Here is a 23,664-nt window from a genome sequence, read left to right on the forward strand (position 1 = left end):
ACCCCTGCTCTTCCACCCATGGGAAGAGTCCCTGCACGCCTACAGGGTCACTTTGGGGGGCCAGTTATTTAACCAAGGACGTTATGAGCATTAAAGGAGAGAAAGTGGCAGCAAGCAAGAAGCTCAGTAAGGGGTGGGTTTAGGACCATTTGCTTTATCAGCACAACGAGATCATTGAGCCCAGACTCTGGAGCCTGTCTGGATTCCAATCCCAGCCCTGCCACTTTCTAAGTGTGTCAGGTTGAGAAAGCAACTCTGCCTCAGTGTCTTCATCAGTAGAATAAGGATGTTAAATTCTTGCCTTATGGGGAAAGGAGAACCTTCTTACACTGTTGGTGGGAATGCAAGCTGGTACGTTAACAATAGAGCTACCGTACAACCCAGCAACTGCACTTCCAAGTATTTATCCAAAGGATACAAACATAGTGATTCGAAGGGGCACCTGCACCCCTATGCTTATAGCATCCATGTCCACAAGAGCCAAAATATGGAAAGAACCTAGATGTCCATCGACAGAGGAATGGATAAGGAAGATGTGGTATATACATACAATGGAATACTATGCAGCCATCAGAAAGAATGAAATTTTGCCATTTGCAACGATGTGGATGGAACTAGAGGGTATTATGCTAAGTGAAATACTCAGAGAAAGACAAATACCATATGATTTCATTCACATGTGGAATTTATGAAACAAAACAGATGAACATGGAAAAATAAAATGAGATTAAAAGAGAAGGAGGCAAACCATAAGAGACTCAACTACAGGAAAATAACTGAAGGTGCCTGGAGGGGGTAGGGGTGGGGGCATGGGGTAAGTGGGTGATGGGCATTATGGAGGGCACTTGAAGTAATGAGCACTGGCTGTTATATGCAATTGATGAATCACTAAATTCTACCCCTGAAACTAACAATACACTATGTGTTAACTAAATCGAATTCAAATAAACTTTTTTTTTAAATTCTTGCCTCATGGGGTTGTTATGAGTTTTAAAGGAGTGAAGGTGGGTGGGCACCAAATAAGAACTGAATCGGTGAGGTAAGGTGTATTATTATTCCTCATCACACATTAATGAACCCATTTTGCAGATGAGAAAATTGAGGTTTAAAGGGCTTGTCCAAGTTCACTCAGCTACAAAGCACTGGGGCCAGCAACCGTCAGGTCTGGATCGCTTGCTTTTTCTCACAGCATTCTACCCCCTGGCCACGCGCCTTCCTTCTCCTTGGCCCCCTGACTGTCCCCTGTGTTCTTCCCACCAATCTCAAAATTTCAAGTTCTGGGCCCTGCAGCCATAGGGAGACACACAATGTTAATCACCAAAATGAATTCTAAGTTGATGATGCAAACAAAAACAGGGTCCCTGCAGGCAACGAGTTTTCCAGGCTCAGAGTCTGACTATCTCACCACCTTGTCCTTCCCTTTGAAGAATCCAGACCCTGTGGATTCCTGATGGCAGTACATGCTCGGCCTGGTGTAAGGGCTTCACACATATTACTCACTGAATCCCCACAGCAACCCAATAAGGTAGGTTGCGGTAGTATCCCCATTTTGCAGGTGAGCACACGGAGACTCATGGAGAATTAAGAAGCCCGTTGCAGGAGCCCACGAGCTTTGACTCTGGACCCGTGTTCTTAACCTTATCCTGTCTCCAAAGGCAGACAAGAATCAGTTCTCAGTGGACAGGGTGGCAAGGATTCAAGTCAGAAAGAGAGTGGGAGTTGACTGTTTGGGTTTTTGTTCGTTTTTGTTTTGTCTTTTTGTTTCTTTTGTTTTGTTTTCACTAGCTCCATAAAGAAACCCTGGGGCCAAGAGTAAAAGGAACAAGAAGCAGTTTTCAACACAACACAAAGAAGAGCTTTCCAATCTTCAGGACAGCCCTTAAAATAGAAAGGTTGCCTTGGCCTTTAAAAATGTATCGTCAGAATTATTACATGTAGATAGCCCCAGGGAGGTGGGAGCAGTAGCCCTAAAGAGCCAGCTTAAAACTTCTAAAAGCCCTGAGCTCTGGGAAAATTATATAATTCAGTTTTTAAAAATCCAGAAAATAAGCATAAAGAATGCCAGCAAATGCTTTCTTTGAAATTATCAAATTATCTGTCTCAACAAGAAGAAAAATGGGAGGACCCCCCCACCCGCACCCCTTTAGACTGCTGTTTGGATAATCCAGCAGGAGGAAGTGGAGACACCTTTATTTCCTATTCCACGGACATCCCCCTGGTTTACTTTTGGACAATGAACATGTAATACTTTCGCAGACAAAATAATATAAAAATTATTTTAAATGGTTTGAAAGGGTACTTATGATAGGGGAATATTTATGATGTCATGGTAAGTGAAAAATGGCAAACTTCACAATGTAACCTTTTTTCTTTATTTTTATTTTTATATACTTAACCATTAATAGTAGTTGGTGGGTGATAGTATTATGGGTGGTTTTTATTTTCGCCTTTATGCTTTCCACTATTTTTTTCCCTACAATCCACATGTATCAGCTGTGTAATAAAAAATAAAGGTGTTTTTGAAAAGGACATGATCCTAGCCAAGGACTGAGCTTCCGTGGCTAGAAAGGTTCACACAGAGGCAGGAAGGGAGGGTGAGGGGGTTCTGCCTGGGGAGTAGTTGGAGACCGGAACTCACAGAGTCCCTGTTGCTGGGGTTCTGAGGTTTACAGAACCTGAACAGCCAGGCCAATGATGGGTGTGCCAATCAAAAAATGGGACGACACAAGAGGAATCTGGAAAATGAAAAAGAACGTTGAGTTTGACAGGATCTCACACATCCATACAATTGAAGGTTAGAGACCTAGGAATCAGGGAAAAGAGCAGGGGTTGGAAACTTAAATTTGGGGATTTCCTTCAAGTGATCAGTGGAGCTACACAGAGAGAAAAATCCTCAGGAAGAGAGTCCTGCCTGGCATTTCTCAACCTTGCATCTTAGCATCAACTGTGTCAAGTCAGTCAAAACTTCTGGTCGTACGGCCTGTGCATCAGCATTTTTTAAATAATAGATTTTTTTAAAAGAACAGTTTCAGGTTCACAAGCAAAAGTAAGCAAAAAGTACAGAGAGTTTCCACATATGCCCCCCCCCACACACACACAGAGCCCCTGCTACCATCAACAGCCCCCATTAGAGTGGTATATTTGTGACAGTCAGGGAACCAACACTGACATATCATTATCACCCAAAGTACATAGTTTCCATTAGGGTTCACTCTTGGTATTGCACATTCTATGGTTTTGACAAATGTATAAAGACATGTACCTCAGATTCAATGCAATCCCTATCAAAATACCAATAGCATTTTTCACAGAACTAAAACAAATAATCCTAAAATTTGTATGGAACCACAAAAGGCCCCAAACAGCCAAAGCAATGCTGAGAAAGAACAAAGGTGAAGGCATCACACTCCCAGATTTCCAACTATACTCCAAAGCTATGGTAATCAAAACAGTATGGTCCAAAACAAAAACACAAACAAAAAACCATATGGTCCTGGTATAATAGCAGACATACAGATCAGTGGAACATAATAGAGAGCCCAGAAATAAACCCATGCTTATATTGTCAATTAACCTATGACTAGGGAGACAAGAATGTACAATCGGGAAAAGACAGTCTCTTCAACAAATGGTATTGGGAAAACTGGTCAGCTATGTGCAAAAGAATGAAACTGACCACTTTCTTATACCATACACAAAAATAAACTCAAAATGGATTAAAGACCTAGATGTGAGACCTGAAACTATAAAACTCCTAGGAGAAAACATAGGCAGTAAGCTCTTTGACATCAGCCTTAGCAATATTTTTTTAAATCTATCTCCCCAGGTAAGAACAACAAAAGTAAAAATTTTTAAATGGGAGCACAGCCAGGCGACTGGCTGACTCACTCCATAGAGCACGTGACTCTTAATCTTGGGGTCGTGAGTTCAAGCCCCACATTGAATATGGCGCCTACTTTTTAAAAATAATTATTTATTTAATTAATAAGAAAAAAATGGGACCACATCGAACTAAAACACTTTTGCGCAGCAAAGGAAACCATCAACAAAATGAAAAGGCAACCTTCTGAAATGAGAGAAGATATTTGTAAATGATATATCCAGTAAGGGGTTAACATCCAAAATATATAAAGAACTCATACAACTCAATATCAAAAAAAACCAATCCAATTAAAAACGGGCAGAGGACCTGAATAGATATTTTTTCAAAAACAACATATAGATGACCAAGAGGCACATGAAAACATGTCCATCATCACTCACCATCAGGGAAGTGCAAATCAAAACCACAATGAGATATCACCTCACACCTGTCAGGGTGGCTATTATCAAAAGATAAGAAATAACAACTGTTGGCGAGGATATGGCGAAAAGGGACCCCTCGTGCACTGTCCGCAGGAATGTGAATTGGCACAGCCATTATGGAAAGCAGTATGGAGGTTCCTTTAAAAATAGAATAGAATCACCATACGATCCAGCAATTCCACTTCTGGGTATTTATCTGAAGAAAAAGAAAACACCAATTTGAAAAGACATATGCACCCCTGTGCTCATCACAGCGTTATTTACAAGAGGCAAGATACGGCAGCAACTTGAGTGTCCATCGATAGATGAATGGATAAAGATGTAGTATGTCTATACATATATACACACAATGGAATATTACTGAGTCATAAAATGAGTACTATGGATGGATACAGCTGGTATGATGCTAAGTGAAATAGTCAGAGGGAGAAAGACAATTACTGCATGACTTCACTCATATGTGGAATCTACAAAGCAAAACAAAGGAACAAACAAAACAGAAACAGATTCAGAGATACAGAGAACAAACTGATGGCTGCCGAAGGGGAGCGGGGTGGAGGGATGGACAAACAGATGAAAGAAATTAGAGGTACAATCTTCCAGTTATAAAGTAAATAAGACATGGGGATGTAATGTGCAGCGTAGGGAACACAGCAATATTGTAAAAACTTCGTAAGGTGACAGATGGCAACTATACTTACCATGGTGATCATTTCATACTGCATATAAATATCAAATCACTATGTTGTATGCCTGAAACTAATATAATATGGTATGTCAATTATACTTCAGTAAAAAAGGAAAGCCACATATCCACCATTGTAGTCTCACACAGAAGAGTTTCCCTGCCCTAAAACTAGGGGCATCAGTATTTTTTTGAAACTCCCCAGGTGAGTCTAAGGTACAGCCAGGCTTCAGAAGCAAAGGTGTAGCCAGCAAGAAGAGTGATAAGCATGAACCCATGAAGAGCACTTGTTCTTGGCAGAGAGGAAGAAATGAGGGTTGTTTCTTTTTTTTTTTTAAGATTTTATTTATTTATTTATTTATTTGAGAGAGAGTGAGAGAGAAAGCAGGAGAGGGGGGAGGGTCAGAGGGAGAAGCAGACTCCCCACTCAGCGGGGAGCCCCTTGAGGGACTCGATCCTGGGACTCCAGGATCATGACCTGAGCTGACGGCAGACACTTAATCAACTGAGCCACCCAGGGGCCTAGAAGAAGTGAGTTTTGAAGGAGAAAAATGAATAAAGTTTATAAAGACGGCAGAACAGTGTCATGAAAAGCAGGGAAAGATTTTTGCAAAGGAAAAGACAGAACGTGCTGCAGGAGTGAAGGAAATTGAGAAGCAAGGAGGAGAATGGAGAGTTGCATTTGCAAGATCTTCGGTGGCCTTTGAAAGTTTGGAAGCAACAGAATAATGTGGGTAGGGTGAGGTGCGGATGCAAATTTACCGGGGCGGGGTAGGGGGGAGTTGAGTGGGCAGTGAAATGGAGGCTACAGATATTTTTTAAGAAGACAAGAAACATGGGAATAAAGTAGCCAAAGAGGAGAGCAAATTTCACAGAAAGGATCCTTCTTTTTTAAAGGATATATATACCTGAACAAGATTATAGACAAAGAATCTATGAAGAGGAGCCAGGACACAGGATGAATTCTGGGATAAGACCTTGGAAGGCAGTGCCTAGAGGTGTGCTGAAGAACACAGGACAGGTGGGTCCACTTGTAGGAAAAACCTGTTCATCTTCAAACAAGAGAAGACCTTCATCCAGGCGGAGAGGCTGGGACCCAATGTCGCCACAAACCCCATCGCCGGCACAGCAATCCCTAATCAGGAGGGGACTCAAAACCCAGAGCTGCTCCCTGAGAAGCAAAGGGTTTGAAGCACATGTCAGGCACCCCAACTTTGACTTCCAGTTGAGGGCCAAGCCCCCAAAACATCTAGCTTTGAAAGCTGACATCCCTTAGATCCACAAGACTACAGGGATCTGAGAACGGGCTGGTGGACCCACCACCCCAGGCCCAGTGCACAGGAAGCTGATGGAGAGGTGCCCAGACTTTTTCTGAATGAGGCTCATTTGCTCATCTCCAAGTGGCAGCCTGAAGGGCAGGTGTCTGATTTTGCACAGACCTGCTGGCTGGTGGGTACCATCTTCAGCTCTGCCCTGCCATGCTCCAGAGCACCAACAGCTCCCAGACAGAGCTTTTACGTGCATCCAGTGCCCTGGTATTTGTGCCTGCCCAAGGGACACCTCTTTATCACCTGGCTCTAGAGGCCAGAGGAGTTTGCCAGCCTAGGTCCCACAAGACTGTAACAATCAGAGACATTCCTCGGCAGGCTACCTCCCCCAGAGCACTGCACAGAAAGCAAACAAACACACCCCCAGTCTTTCTGAGAAAGAGGCGTATTTGCTTGCGCAGGAGCTTCAGCCTGAGGGGCAGGATACTGGTCTGGCACACAGCGAGGAGCCTGTGGAGGAGCTCTCAGGGAACACAGGCTGATGGACACAATCTGTGTCTCCCTGCCTTGCTCCACTAGCTGGTATCTCCTGGAAAGGCATTTTACACCCTTGTGTGGTGCCCCAATTTTTGCATGTATTGCTAAGGGACACCTCTACATTGCCTGGTTCTAGTGGCTCACGGGGCTTACCAGGACTGTATACATTTGCATACCTTAAGAGCTGCTGCCTGATGGTCTGACTTCTAATCAGCCTGAGTCCAGGTGCAGACTGAGATCCTGCCCTTTGGGACACTGACATGTCTTGGCACACCCTCGACTACTGGGAGCCATAAAAATAAAACAGGCTACTTGGACAGTCACACAGGTTTGAGAAATAACTGAGAGCTAGGGCAGGGTTGAACGAGAAGGTTCATATCCTATACAAGGCCACTCCTTCAAGACTGGGAGAGGTGGCTGTTTTATCTAATGCATAACCACAACACAGAGAGTCAAACAAAATGAAGAAATGGAGGAATATGTTCCAAACGAAAGAACAAAAAAACCTTAATTAAACAAAGATAATCAATTTACCTGATAGAGTTCAAGGTGATGGTTGGAAAGATGCTCACCTGTGTGACCCTGAACTTTTCTCATCTTTAGAGCCCCGGTTTTCTCATCTTTACTAAAGGGACATGACAGTCTCTACTCACAGGGCTGCTTGGAGAATTGCATAAGAGACATAAAGCACAAAGCATAGTGGCTGGCACGTGGTAGTTACAATTAATCGGCTGGCTCTTAACACAGACAGAAGCAACTTGCAGTGTGGGTTAGATTCTTGTCTCAGAGGAATGTATGAGTCTCCTGTTGCTGCTGTAACAAATTATCATACACTTAGGGGCTTAAAACAACTCAAATGTGTTATCTGACAGTTGTGGAGGTCAGAAGTACAAAATGAGTCTTACAGGACTTAATTCAAGGAGTCAGCAGAGCTTTGTTCCTTCTGGAGCAAACAGCCCACATTCCTTGGTTTGTGGCCCCTTTTTCCATCTTCAAAAATAGCAGTGTAGCATCTTCAAACCTCTCTCTCTTTCTCTCTCTCTGACCTTTACTTCCAACTCCACATCACCTTCTCTGATTTACCTGTCCCCTCTTACAAGGACCACTGAGGTTATATTGGGTCCACCAAGATGATCCAGTACAATCCTCCATTCGCAAGATCCTTAACTCTACCTTACCTGCAAAGTCTGTTTTGCCATCAAAGGTAACATTTACAGGTTTCTGGGATTAGGATGTGGATATCCTTGAGTGGTGGTGGGAGGTTGGTAGAAGGTCATTATTCTACCTACCACAATGGACAAGAAGGGAGTTTGTTGTTATAATCAAATAGCCACAGCTAATTGTGATACTGGGAACACTCAGCAGACTTGAGGGCTGGAAGTAACTTTAGATGGTTCAGTAGTTCACTGAGCACTTACCACATGCCAGGACCCTCAGTGGGGCCCCAGGGACTGATAAAGAAGATGGGAAGATGTTAGGGTAAGGTTTAGGGATCCTCCCCAGGTTACTAACCTCTTCTACCTGTTTTATATATTGGCTTGCATTTTTAAAAATATTCCACTACATTAAAATATGTTTGAAAAGCTCTGATCTAGCCAAATGCTCTCATCTTCATGATGAACTGAGGTCTGGGGAGATTCGGTGACTTATACCCCATCAGTCACTGAGCACTGAGCTAAACTGGTCAGTTGCCAGGCAATCACCCTGGTGGGAGTGGCACACAGTGGTAAAGAGCATGAACTTCAGGTGCACACACAAGTTCAAGTCCTACGCAAACACATGCTGGGCAGTGTGTTTCTAAACCTATTGCAAGGGCAGATTAAAAGAAATAATGCACAGAAAGCACTTAACACAGCATATGTCCAATGATGTAGGCTGCCATTGGCAGCTAACTGGTATTATCATTATTTCTATATATTTCTTATCTCCCAACCTACACTGTAAGTTCTTTGAGGGTAGAGCCTGAAGTCATCTCTCTTGTGAGACAGCTGGGTGCCTCACTCCCTCTGACCAGCACCTATCCACTTTTCAGATCTCAGCTGAAACACCCCTTCCTTGGGAAGCCATCCCAGACCATTTAGAAGGCATCAGGTCTCCTATTTTACACGCTCATAGCATCTCAAATTCTCCTTTGTAGCCTTCACCCCACTTACTGTTAAACAATTATTTATGTAATAATTTGTTTGACCCCAACCTTCTCCTACAATCCAAGCTACAACACAAGCTCTCTAGGGAGAGTTAAGCACACCAAATATTCCATGTGCTCCCTCCACATTTCCCAGCCTCCTTTGCTATTAACTAGGGCCATGTGACTAATTTTGGCCCATAAGCTGAGTACAGAAGTGATACATGTCACTTCTGGGCTAACACATAGAAAAGCTGGCACGGTAACTCTCCAGTTGTCAATTCCCCTATGCAGTGATTGGCAAGATTCCATTAGCCTGGATCCCTAAGTGACTACATGGAGGACTGTCTTCTGTTGATCTACAGTGAATGTGTAGCATGAATGAGGAAAAACACCTTTGTCATTTTAAGCTCCTGGGATTTCAAAGCTAACTTGTAACAGCACAACCTTGCCTATCCTGGCCAACACACCACTATATTCCCAGCATTCACACAGTGTTGGGCACACAGAAAGAGCTCCATAAATAAATATCTGTTGAATGAATGAATGAGCCTCTGAAACAATAGGTAAAAGCCAGAATACATGATATTTCCTAAGTCAGTGGAAAAGGACAGCTTTCCACCACCAAACGCACACACACACACGCACATGCACAAAAGATTAGACCACTAAAAATTAAAATACCAGGATCACTGTCACCTAGAAGAGAAGCTAGAAAGTCAATCTCTTTGACCTTGGAGCTGCTGGACTCTGAGTCATTGTCATGTTGTTGCAGGTCACAAAAACATTCAGTGATGCTGAGGACGATTAGGTACTCAACAAAGTGATAAAATCCACTACAACCAGAGCCATTAGTCACAGGGCATTATTTAGAAATTGTTGCAATTTATAATATTTATGAATTGATCTGCAGGAACCCATAAACATTGCTCATCAATGTAACTAATTGGCATTTATGAGCTCATTTGGTTGGCCGATACATTCAGGCTGGTGTCATCATGGTCCTGAGGAAAAAAGGAACACACCCATGCTGGGGCCTTTGGCTGGGGTGTCGGCATTCTGACCATTCTACTAGACTGGACAAGAAATCGAGTGAAAGCGGTACATTTATGAAGTGGAGGAAACACCAGTATAGAAGCGAGGAAACAGCAGGCTACCACAGAGGGCAAGAGGAGCCTAATCCCATTGTTTCTCCATGAGGAGACCCTGAGGACAGGTGCAAAACACATCTTTTCCCTCCTATTCATCATTCAGGTCTCAGATGAAATAATACGCCCAAGGAGAGAGACAGCTGGGGTATTTATACATCAACTCCCAAGAGTCATTGGTTGAGGGCTGCTCTTGAAGCACAAGGTGTTAATGTTTACCCTCTGGCCTACCTCTCACAGGCAGTTTGAATCCTGGCCATTCTGGAACAGACATGGATTGTGGCAGTCAAAAATTGGCTGGAGCACACTGGAAGGTTGGAGGGCTATGGGTCTCTGCTGCATCCACTTCTCTTCCTTTGATCAAAAAACAAAGAAACTCACATAAGCCCACAGCTGCTGAGTGCCTTCACTGTGCCAGACCCTATGCAGGAGGTTGGGGATAAAGTTGTTGTTGTTGCTGCTGTTGTTGTTGTCGTTGTTGTTTGAAGATTTTATTTCCTTATTTGACAGAGAGAGAGAGAGAGAGAGACCACAAGCAGGGGGAGTGGCAGGCAGAAGGAGAGGAAGAAGCAGGCTCCCTGCCAAGCAGGAAGCCCAGACGCGGGGCTCAATCCCAGGTCCCCAGGATCATGACCTGAGCTGAAGGCAGATGCTTAATTGACTGAGCCACCCACGTGCTCCAAAGTCTCAGTTTGAAAGGCATGACCCTGTCATTGTAGACTCAGGGTCTACAATAGAGAGGAGACCTGGTCAATCTCAGTAGAGTGATGTGGTTATAACAGGGTGTTCGGTATGCAGTGGAGAGGCTTCCTGTTCAGTCCGGCTGGAAGAGCATGTTAGGAAAGTCTTCCTAAAGGTATAGAAGGCCATCTGAGTCATGAAAATGAGTCTGAGTTGGCCACCTATAGAAGGTGGTTGTGAGGAGAGTGTCCAGACAGAGGGAACAGCATGGGCAAAGGTGTGGAGGCATGAGGGAACATCCAGTGTTCGAGAACCTGCAAATACCTCAGAAGGGTGGAAAGGTAGGATGTGTGTTGGGAAATGATGGGAGGGGCAGCTGGAGAGGTAAAGAAATTGTGAGAGGTACCCAATTTGAACAATTTGAGATTCCAATTTGCTAACTGGTTTAGCAGGAAGTAGTCCCAAGTAGGGGTGACTGGAATTAGCATAAACTACCAGCATCCAAATATCTGAGGGAAGGGGAGTCTGGAAGAGCAAATACAGGACTGGAATTAGGACAGCAAGTTGGCCATGTAAACTCAGCCAGGCCCTGCCCCTCCCTGGGCCTCAGTTTCTCATATGTCATCTGCAAGGTCCTGTCTTTTCATTCATTCATTCATTCATTCATTCATTCATTCATTCTCTCATTTGACAAATACTGGTTGAGTTCCTACTATGTGCCAAGTACAGAGGATACAGCAGTGAAAAAGGTCCCACCTATCATAGAATTTACATTTTAGGGGGGAAAAAACACAAAAAGGCAAGCACAAAAGTAATACAACGTCACTTATAGGAAACCCTATGAAGAAGAATATAGCAAGGTCAGGAGTGATGGACGAGGAGGCCTCTCTGAGGAAGTGATATATGTGATTAGAGACGTCAGCAAAGTAAAGGAGAGAGTCCTGGGAATACCTAGGGAGAGATCATTCCCATCTTGGTGTGTTCAAGGAATAGCAAAGAGAAGAGAGGAGTCAGAGAGGGAGGCAGGAGCCAGGTCAGGTAGGGCCCTCTGGGCCATGGTGAAAGCTTGTGAGTTTATTCTAAGCTTGGAAGACATGAGGGAGTCAGCATAGGAGTGACATGCTCTGACCTGCTATTTTAAGTGTTCATAGCAACACTAGTCACAATAACCAAAAGGAAGAAACAACTCAGACGTCCATCATCTGATGAATGGATAAACAAAATGCAGTCTCCCTATTCAGTGAAATAGGATTCAGCCATAAATGGAACAAAGCACTAATACGTGCTCTAACACAGATGAACCTTGAACACGTGATGCTAAGGGAAAGAAGGCAGACACAAAAGGCCACACAGTGTACAATTTCGTTTATAAGAAATGCCAGAGTAGGCAAATCTACAGATACAGAGAGGAGATGAGCAGCTACCAGGGCCTGGGGCGGGCATGCTGCAGGGATGAGTGGGGAGGAGCTGCTCATGGGCACAGGGTCTCTTTCCAGGGTGGCTCTAAACATTTCTGGGACCAGGAGTTGAGATGAACTTTCTCTTTAACTCTTTAAAGTGTTCCAAAACGTTGCCAGTCTGTGGGCAGAGATATTTTCCCCCTCTCGTCCACATAAAAGACACTCACCTTAACCAAGCATAAGCGAAAAGGGCAAATTTATTATAAGAATATTGGGGGGTTTCATGGAACTAAAAGAATAGGAAATAGCCAGACCAGGAAGAATTAGCAATCTAGGTGTCTTCTTTCTCTCTCTCCCTCTCTCTCTCTCCTCCCGAAACAGATTGCTTTCTCTCTCTCTCTCTCTCTATCTCTCTTCCCCTCCTCCTGAAACAGATTGCTATCTCTCCCAGTCTTCTTGGGCAAAAACCAGCCATTCACCATTTTCCATACATTACAGTTTCAGGTACAAGGGACTGCCTTTCCCTCTCTATTCTCAGGCCAGACCCCCAGGGGACCATTCTAAGGGGCCCAGTGTGGGTCTGGGGTCTATGCATCTAAGGCCAAAGGCGAGGCTCATTGCAGTAACAACAGCTCTCTTGGCGCCCTTGTGATTGGAGTGTGGAATTGGGGTGGGGGTGGGCTTTACTCAGAAGAGAAATTTTCCAGAAATCAAGATTTGTTAAATGAATGACCCTTAAGGTATCTTTAAATTAGGGAAATCTTAATATAAAGTGTTTATGGTCGAATGGTAATCGAGTGATTTTTAACGAGGATATGTCTGGCCAGGGCTGGCACCATTCTAGAGCTGCAAGAACAGCATGGCAGCATTTCGTGCCCAGCAGGACCCGGCAGAGGAACTTGGGTTGGGGACAAAGCAGACCTCTAGACCCCTCATTCCAGCCCCACACTCGGAGAACACAGTGACCCCACAGGACACCCACATGAGCCCAGAGATGACATCCCCTTGCCAGCTCAGCTGAAATGCATTCTCCAGATCACACAGGGATGGTCCTGGATCTCATCAACATGGCTCTCACTTGAGCCACAGATGGCAAATGGGATGCTCATCCCCGCCCCTTGCTCCCTGGCCTGGCTGCTTCCACATTCCTTGACAATAATGCTGGTTCAGAAGCTGGTACTGGAGCCAAGCCTTGCTAGGCACAGCAGGGTGGGCAAGGCAGAAGGGAAGCTGGCAAGGTGGGAAATAGGGGCTTTTTATTTTATGCTGGCCCCAGCAGTCTGGAAAGTGCTGTGAAAAGTGGGCAGCGGGACTGCAGCAGATGACGGAGCTTTATCAGGTAAGGGGTTGGAGGGTGGGGGGCATGGGAAAATTACAGCCCCACTTGCCAAGTCTCAGAGACACCTGCATCTAATTTAGCATAAGGAAGATATTATGGAAAAGGGCTGCCACCTTCCTCGGATGCAGACTCTAACTCAATCTGGTCTATTCCGGCTCCTAACCCTCTCTAGCCCCACCCCACCTGCTCTAAGCCACCATCATCTCTTGCCCAGAGAGCCATGACTGCCTCCCAAATTCTCTCTCTGCTCCTTCGCCACAACAGTTCATTCTCCACCCAAGGACCACAATCATCTAAGTCGTAGGTCTGATTAAGCCTCACTTTAGCTTAAAAGCCAACAGTGGCTCCCCAAAGGAGAGTCCAAAATCTTTCTCAGTAGCTCATAAGGGGCTTCACATGCTGACCCCAAAAGCTTCAAGCATTAAAGGGGCTTGGGGTGTATAGCAGATGCACTGGTTCCCTGCCAGGTCCCCTCACCTTTTACCATACTGGCCCAACTTCCAATAGAGCCAGCACCTGCTCTCATTTGCTTGACAGCTTTCTCTGGTGACTGGAATCCACTTTTGCTCATACACATGGCAGGACGGAAGTGCCAGGGAATTAATGCCCCCCAACCCCCACTGAGAGCAGCCCTCCAACAATGACTAATGGAAGGTGATGTATAAATACCCCAGCTCCATCATCCATTGGGTGGGACAACTGAGATGCATGTTTGACACTGGCCCCCACAGTTCCCCACCTGCCCATAGTAGTAACTTTGATTTTGCATCCTTTCCCAGTCTCACCTCTCCATTCAGAATCACCCCCCAGATAAAGTTCTTATATTCAAATCTTTATCTCTGGGTCTTCTTTGGGGAGATCACTGAAAAAACAATTGTTTTCCATAACCAGGTTTTCCAACTATGTACTTATTTGCACATATTAGTAATGAATGGGCCCTATTCTCTGCAGCCTCAGGACCTTTGCACAAGCTGTTCCTTCTGCTTGGCATACTCTCCCCTTGCCCCACCCCACCCTTATAGCCCCTTCTATCTCCTGGGTAGATCTTTAGCTCTATCTTCAGCATAGATCTACATTCTTGAGTAGAACTTCTTTGACCCCAACCCCCCACACACACACAAGAGTTTTCATTCCCCTGGAATTTATTCTCCCTGCACACTATTTCTTTTTCATTTCACTCATCTCACCTATAATTATTTGTTCAAAGCCTGTATTCCCTGCTGATATGTAAGCCCTATGAGAACAGGAACTGTATCTGTGGGATCATTTCTGATGCCCAGAGTAGAACAGGAAATAGATGCTCAAAGTGGAGTCAAATAAATAGTGCTTTGACTTCAAAAAATTAGAAAGAGAAGGGGTAAAACTCACACAGAAAGGGAAATGTCAACACATGCAAACTGGATAATCACAGCCACCATGGCTCAGCACATCAACGAGGCAGACACTTGCCAGTGGTTTCACAAACATCATCTTAATTCGCCCTCATAGGCAGATACTGATAAATCCCTATTTGACAAAGGAGAAACCAAGTCAAAGAGAGGCTAAGTAACTTGCTAGAGGGCACACAGGTAACAAGGGGCAGAGCTGGGATTTGAACCCGGAGAGTCTGGCTATCAGAGTGCACATATTTAACCACTAAGCTCTTTTGCCTCTTACCATATGGAGAGAGAAGCCAATTATTAAGCACTCCACAGCACCTGTATACAGAGCTGCCCCCCCCTCGGAAGGCGTGACGTGAAGAAAGACAAACAGCATCACTGGCCTGATGCCATTCATTCACCAGACCAGATATTATGAAGTACCTACTACGCTCCAGGTACAAGGACAGAGTGGTAAACAAGACAGACACCACCCCTGCGTTCCTTACAGTACAATAGGAAGGGCAGGTACTGCATGAAAAAACACACAAATAGGTCTGTCATTACCAGCTGTAACTGTGGAGGCAAAGAGGACGAGAAGCACCCAACTTAAACAGGTCAGAGACAACTTATAAATGAAGACCTGAAAAATGAGAAAAATTGAGCCACCGCAAGGGGGTGGTTCGAGAACATTTTCCACCAGACCATGGGAAATGTTGGCTGTTATTCTAGGTGCAGTGGGAAGTCACTGGAGGGTTTCAAGGAGCTGGAGATGTGCTCTGATTTACATTTTCAAACCTCCCCTCCAGCTGTTGTGGGGAGAGTGGGTGGCGGGAAGACAGAAGCCGAGACCAGCAAGGAAGCCGCTGCCAGGGTTTAGACGAGAGACCATGGTGGCTCCAGCAGGGCTGGAAGCAAGGGAGATGGAGAAACAGGCCTCATTCAGGATACGTTTGGGGGAAAACCAACAGCAGAACTTAGCGATGGGCTGAGTGTAAAGGCTGAAGGAGGTGGAAGGACCCGAGCTGGCTTTCAGGAGCAGGTGATGAAATGTAGCAAACGTGGCCAGAGCCTGGCAGCTTTTACAGTTTTATCCAGATAGTTTGTCCTCAAGTCAACATCTTTACCACTCTTTCCCCCCTTCACCCTAACAACCACATTCCATAATAAGCCCTTGGGGCATTTTAGGAAATCTAAAAGGAGGAAGCTTTCAAATAATAAAAGTAAAAACCAAAGCTGGCAATTTTTGCACACTCCTTATGGACCAGGCATATACTTTACGCAATTCTCTCAAATACCATGATGAAAGGCCTATCATTATCACCATTTTAGTGATGGAGCATAGAGAGGTTAACTAATTTTCCCAAGGCTTACACAGCGAATCAATGGCAGAGGAGGGTTCAAACTCAGGACTGGCAGATTATAAAGCCAACTCCCATCCCTTTGCTTCCCATTTAGAGGACCAGCTGGCGGTATTTTCTCCTTCTTGTGGGCCCTGAGGACCCCGGGACTGCCAATAGTTGTCTGTGAGGCCTGGGAAGATGCCTAGAGGTGCCCCTGCCACCTGGCCCTGAGACCACTGCCTAGAGCCATGTCTTCGCCAATATCCCGCAAACACCCCACTTCTGTACATCCCATTAATCTCAGCCCAGAGTCGGGAAACCTCAACCGCAATCGAATGATAGATACCACCAAACAGAAAGGGAGAAGAATGTAGGCCTGAAGTATCCACTGATCACACCCCTGTTCTGTTCAAGTAGCTCTCCACTGATTTCCTGCCTCATTAAACTCTTCCACGAACATTATCTCATTCAGTAGATGGGTACATACGACTCTACCCATTCCCACAGATGAGTAAACTGAGGCTCAGCAAAGTGAAATGACCTGCAAGCTCAGAACCAAATTCTGAAGCCAGGGCCTCTCAGCCTAAGTCCAGGAGCCTTTTCAACATCACTCAATAGCTTGCCGTGAAAACCTTCTTAGAAGTCTTCTTTTTATGGATGTCGTTCTACGTGCATTTTTACCACCTCAGTAGCAGCCAAGAACTGGAGGGGAAGGCTGGGAGGGGGGTGGGGCGAGAAGACAAGGGAGACTTGAAAGCAGTAAGGGCATGATCCCAAGAGGAACTGTGATTTGAATTGAGAGAAATTGGTTTCCTGTTATCTTCGTAGCCACTGTGTTTGCAATTCGGAACCTGACGCCCATGTATCAGGCCAAACACTGCCACTGTTTTCTGATCAAATCTCCTTCCCAGGAAGATACCGCTAAAAAATTCTCTATAACCTATCAGGCAGCCTAAGCTCCTCTAAAAGACCCACACTGCTGAACAAGTTCACAGAGAACTCCCACCACAGTACAGCCAGAAAGAAGCCATGTTTGCAGGGGGCCGGGTATTAAGATAATGCTCCAAGGCCTGTGTGGAGCCAAAAGGAAACACGGCGATACTAAGTTGACACTAATCACAGCCCCTGCCGTCCTGTGGGCTGCATGACTGACATCCAGCCATCACACACAAACACAGGGATACTAGAGGTTAACACATTGAAATCTTTCTGTGCACATTGGCAAATTACCTCCCTGAATATGCCTGACAAACTCCATCTAAAACAATAAGGAAATGTGTCATCTTATCCATCAGGAAGTCCATATGTAAGGAGGGTTTCAGGTCTGGTTGATTCAGCTGCTCAAAGAGGTCTTAAATTCTTGTCCCTAAGCTCTGCCATCCACAGGGCAGATTCCATCCAGAGTCTGATGCCTGCCGTGGTTGTAAGACGGTTGTGGGTAGCACTTGGTGCTGACGCTTTCTTGTGTAAGTCTCACGGGAGGGACACAGAACCTCTCCAAACTGTGGACTATAAGCCCTTTACCACTTGGACTAGATCAAGTTCATATGACTACCCCAAACCAATAACAGTCACCAGGGAAATGCCCCAGGGACATTTGGCAATGCTCCAAAACATTTTTAGCTGTCACACTGGGGGTGAGAGGCTACTGGTGTCTAGTGGGTAGAAGTTAGGAATGCTGCTAAACATACTATAATGCACAAAACAGTCCCTGACAACAAAGAATTACCTGGTCCAAAATGTTGATAGCGCTGAGATTGAGAAATCCTGCCCTAGAGTAATCTAGATTAGGGTTGGCAAGCCACAGTTTGGCTCACTGACTGATTTTATAAATAAAGTTTTATTGGAACACAGACACACTCATTCATTTACATATTGTCTATGGTTGGTTTTACACTACAACACAGTTGTCACACAACTAGTTGTGACAGAACCCATATTCAACCCCCCTCACCACCAAAAGCTTAAAGTATTTACTCTTTGGCCTTTTTCTGGAAAAGTTTGCTGATCCCTGATCTAGGTCTACTCTTAAAGCTGTCGTTGGAAGACTATATAAACAAAATTAGGGTTCTGTTAAGGAGAAAAATTTATATTGGGAAGTAATAAACAGTAACCACTACCAAGATGAGTCTATTTTTAGAGGTCACACACCATAGGGCATAGCTCTCAGCTGGGGCTTTCCCAACAAAAATTTATTTCCACATAAAAGATTTATATTAAAAACTATTAAAAACTAGGAACATAGGTCTTACACAATTGTTAAGTTGGTGAGAGGTGGTAAAACATCCAATCCCCACCACCACCTCCACCACCAAAAAAAAAAAAAAAATCAAGATTTTCCTTTATTCAATTCCTACCACAAACAGATATGATCATCAGGGATTGGTGGGGTCTGAGCCCACAACGCCTGAGTCAGGCCTGGTGTGGGCTCTATGGCAGGCCAAAGCCATGCTGAAATCAAGAGAGAGGAAAATGCAGGAGAGGAAATTACTGAGTTAAACAGACTGCAGTACTCCTAGGAGAGGAAATTACTCAGCAGAAAGAATCATGGAAGAGATGAGAGAACCATCTCTAACAAAATGGAGGCCTGACAACAATCCTGCTCCCTAATGCCCTGGGGTCCTATGAGATTTCACAAAGTCTGCCCAATAAGTCCTTTTCCCTCAACAAATCTAATTGGGTTTCCGATCCTTGGAACCAAAGGATTCCTGAGAAAGATGAGGCCCCTTGAGTCACTGCACACTGTTTCCAGGACCCACCCCTCATTGCCTCAGGGACAGGTATATATTTGCCCTTGAGTTGACTGGCTCCTCCTAGCTCCTTCCATCCCAGTCACCCAGGGATTCCTGACCTGCCTGGCAGGCAATTGGGCAGACCCAGAGGGCTGACAGAACATTCAGGACTTAAAAACTAAGAAACCCAGGAGGGAAAATGGTACCTGACTTTTCATAGTTATTTTAAAAGTTTCTTTTAATAGCAACTATAAATGGTTACTAGACATGTCAAATATAAGTCAATATCAACTCCTACAAAAGACTAAGAAGGGAAAAAACTTTCTTAAGTGGAAAAAAAATTCATGGCCATGTCTTTCCCACATGAGATAATAATGTTGCTTTGATCTTCTGCTCACTCAGCCTGGTCTTCATCTGAAGCCCACCACTAAACACCCTGTTCCTATTACTTTCCCATTTGCTATTTTAATTGAATGAGAACCGTCATATCATGCCCAATATTCATTCCCCATCTGCTGCTTCTCCAGTTTTTTCTGGAAGTGCCTGGGGCAACACTCCTCTCTGGAACAGAATCTACTCTCTAACTTCCTCTGGAATAGATTCTCTTTCCTGAAGCCAGACCATTCACCTCCTGGATGCAAATCTGTCCTGGAGGTGTCCCTCTGGGGGCCACCATCTGGGTTTCTGGGCCGGCCTGATGGGGTGGAGAGTGGTGGTGCGAACTTTTTTGCTTCTGCGGTTTCCAACCCACCCTCCCGAGGCTGAGGCATCGGAAAAGGAGTACCCCCCATCTGAACCACAATCAAGGCAAAAAATGAATCAAATGATGATTCTGAGTTAAACAAACTACAAGTAAGATCACAGTGAAGCCAAACATTTCATCAAGAACATATTCAGCACACATGTCCTGACTAAGCGTAGACTGTACAGAGATTAGGAAAGTACAGTCTGTATGCTCACAGCAACCAGTCTTGAACAACACTGTCCAGTGTAATTAGAGCAGAAGCCACTCTTGTGATTTGGAAGTTTCTAATAGCCACATTAAAGTAAGTACAAAGAAACAAGTATTACCAGGCACTTCACATACAGTATTTTCTAATTTAATCCTCATAACGAGCGTATGAACCAAGAACTTTTATCTCCTCATTTTATAGATGGTAACACTGAGGACCACAGAGTAGTTAAAACTGTGCTCAGGGTCTCACACCGGTAAGCGGCATAAAGGGAATTTAAACTAGACAATTTAGTTACAAAAGCTATGCTCTCGGCATACTTGATTGTTGTAGGGAAGTTGTTATTTAAAAAGGTCAAGAAGCCCTTTTTCTTTCATCCTCTAATCTATTCCTGGCTTCCAGATTCAGATTCTGAAAAATCTGGGGTTTTTTCCTGTGGCAAACATGTCAAGCCAGGACATTAAATTCAGACCTAAATAAATATGCTTTTATCAACGCTACAAACCAGCTCTGTTTGGACCTTGTTTGTCTGCAAAACATTTTCCTACCAGCCTTCTATCTTGTTTGTACCATCCAGTGGGGGCAAAGGGAAATGAGTAACTAGCTGAGTCACGCTTTCCCGGGGTTTCTAACCCACACTGGGTCCCAAGGCAACTCCTCTCTGAGCTACACAACCTCTCAAAGAAGAAGCCTTTCCTCCAGAGAGAAACGATTAAAACAGGGATTCATATATTGAGCACTTATTATGTGCCCACCACTGGACTGGATGCTGGGGTTAAAGAGAAAAGCCAAGACCCCCTCTCCCCCTCATAGAACCTGCATTCTCTCAGAGGCAGCAGACACAAAGTGGACAGCTGCAGTCCCGCATGATGAGAACCATGATGGAAAACGGTGGGGACACAGGGGCAAAGCTCATGACCCTGCCTTGGGGGGGGGGGCGCCAGGGAATGGGGAGGACTGCGGTCAAGGAAAACTTCCCAGTGGAGTGAGCATGGACTGAGCTTTGAGGAATGAAGGTAAAAAGGCAGGAGACAACAAGGTCAGCAAGACATGAGGCTGGAAAGGCCTTGAGTACCCAAATAAGGAGTTTGGACATTTCCTCGAAAACAATGAGGGATTGTGCCTCAGTTTTCACATCTAAAATAAGGAAATTAATCATATTCACTTCCTATCCACCATTAAAGGGCTCAGCATAATAGCTCGCTTCATATTAAATGCTCAATAAATGCTCGATGATCATAATTAGTATCGAAAGGCTTTAGAGAGACTGATAATATTAATAACTGTTAATGACAACTACCATTAATTTAACATCTATATGTGCTAGACATGGTGCTAAGCCCTTTATGTACATCACTGTTTTTCTTCTAAACACGTCGCTATCTGAAATTGCACCGTGCGTTATGTGGTTACCACCTGTCTTGCCCGTAGAACAAAAGCTCCCTGAGGGCAAGACCTGTTTGTCTTGTTTGCTGCTCTCTCCCCAGTGCCTATAATGGAGACTGACCCCTGAAGTAGGAGCTCAATACATTGCTGTTGGATGAGTAAATGATGATCTCATGTACAATAACCCATGTACAATAATTACAAATGAGGAAATGGAAGTGTAGAGAAATCATTCAAGCTGTACAATGTGGAAAAAAGATGCAAGATGGGACAGGCTGGAGGAAAGGAGACCAGGGAGGGGGCTACTGCAGACATGCAGGGAAGAAAAATGGGATGGAGAAAAGTTACTAGATCAGAGAAATATTAGGAAGGTGGGTGATTAGGTGGGTGGGTGTATGGGTGATGGATGGATGGATGGGCATGTGGATGGACAGGCGAGTGGACAGATAGGTGGATGGGTAGATGAGTAGGTATATGGGTGAATGGACAGGTGGGTGAACTGATGCATGGGTGGGTGGGTACCTGGATGGGTTGGTTATGAATGGTTCCTAATATACTTGCGTGAAGCATTTTAGACATAGAATAAACATTTTTACTAACAGTTACCAGAATGAATATTAAAATATCGTCAGGTAGGGGCGCCTAGGTGGCTCAGTCGGTTAAGTGTCAGACTCTTGATTTCGGCTCAGGTCATGATCTCAGGGTTGTGAGATTGAGCCCTGTGTCTGGCTCTGTGCTGGGCATGAGGATGCTTGCTCGCGTGCTCGCTCTCTCTCTCTCTCTCTCTCTCTCCCCTCCTCTGCCCTTCCCCTGCCCTCTCTCCCTCTCTAAAAAAAATAAAAATTAAAAGTAAGTAAGTAAATAAAAAATAAACTACTGTCCGGGTAATGAAGGCAGAGCCTGTAACATCCCGAGATTCAGGAAATATAACAATCCTTTCCAATATGCTTTTATACCAATTTTGTCCAAGACTCATGTGCTCAATTATTCTTTCCTTTACCGCTTCAAGACAAATAAGGCATAAATCAGACCTTAACTGTCATTCCTTCAGCTGATTTCCAAATCCAGAGTGCTGAGGCTTTAAATTATTCTGTACCTAACTTGGTTAGCAGTACCTGGGTCTACATAGGATGATCTTATTGTCAAGGAAACAGAGTTGGTCTGAGCTGCAAAAGCTCCTGCTGATGCGGTTGCTATTCCAGAGAGAGAGTTAAAGGCAACTCAGAATGGCTTTGAAAGATGATTCCTGTCCAGTTGAGTTCAAACAGACATTCAGTCATAAAAAATCCCAGTTGGGTCACTCTTCCTTATTAAAGGCAACCATGGACAGAAGAGTCTGGTCTGTTCTTTTTTCTTCTTCTTCAGCCCCTTCTTTCCCCGTGTCTTGAAAATATACACACAGACTCACACACATGACCATGTTCATGGCCAGGGTAGGTGAAGTATAGTAATACAATTTAAAAGAAAGCCTCACCCAAATCTGTACCTTCCCAATCTTTCCTTGAAATTCTCCCAGGAGCAACATATTCTTTTGTGATAAATATTACCCACTTGAGACCTGATGACCTCTTTTTAAATAATATTCAAGAATTCCAGAGAAACTTCCTTTAGGCTGTAAATTATTTAAGTTACCCAGCATACTAGTCTGCTAGGGTTACCATCACAAAGTACCACAGACTGGGTGGCTTAAACAAGGGAAATTTATTTTTTCACAATTCTGGAGGCTAAAAGTCCAAAATCAAGGTCTTCTCTTTATACGTGTCTGTGCCCTAATCTCTTTTTATAAATAAACATACCAGTCACATTGCATTAAGGCCCACCCCGATGACCTCACTTAACCTCAATTACCTCCTGAAAGACCCTATCTCCAAACATAGTCACATTCTGAGGTACTGGGAGTTACAACTTTAACCTATGAATTTGGGGAGATGGGGGGTACACAATTCAGCCCATAACACCTGGAGACATCAAGCAGTCCAGGGAAACATCTTGTCTGACATTCACATCTCAATGCAGGATGGTGGTAGAAGAGGCTGTTCTTCAATGGGATGGGTGTCGGTTGACCCTGTTGCTTGACATCCCAATGAGAAAATGGAATGTCATGCTATGACTGGCAATACTGGGTCACTCTGCAATGGTCTCTTGTTGGACCAGATCCTGGACATGGCTATTCTCCCTCCTATATGGAAGACAGCGTCACTCCATCATGCCAATCTGACTGATCATGCCACCTTGGATTCCCTCTTGAATTACTCACCTCATCTCAAACCAGTGCTTTCCAGGGGCGGTAAGGTACGTAGGTCAAGAGGAAAATTTTTTTTATCATGGTAAAACATATATAACATAAAATTTACCATTTTAATCATATTCAGGTGTACAGTTAGGTGGCATTAAGTGCACTCAC

General features: G+C 44.4%; 1 protein-coding gene across 2 annotated transcripts in view; it reads right to left on the bottom strand.

The window, feature by feature from the left end:
• Window positions 1-23,664, bottom strand: part of SUDS3 (SIN3A corepressor complex component SDS3) — a 403,092-nt gene that overhangs the window by 288,425 nt on the left and 91,003 nt on the right. The window contains exon 13 of one of the 2 annotated variants that reach the window (XR_015722320.1): window positions 10,300-10,422. The exons of the other annotated variant lie outside the window; for it this stretch is intronic. The gene's annotated coding sequence lies outside the window, so the exon portion shown is untranslated. The remainder of the gene's footprint in view (window positions 1-10,299; window positions 10,423-23,664) is intronic. 2 annotated transcript variants of the gene reach the window in all.

Source organism: Ursus americanus, chromosome 30 (assembly GCF_024610735.1).
Source record: "Ursus americanus isolate L20-20 chromosome 30, mUrsAme1.1.p, whole genome shotgun sequence".
Taxonomy (NCBI): Eukaryota; Metazoa; Chordata; class Mammalia; order Carnivora; family Ursidae; genus Ursus; species Ursus americanus.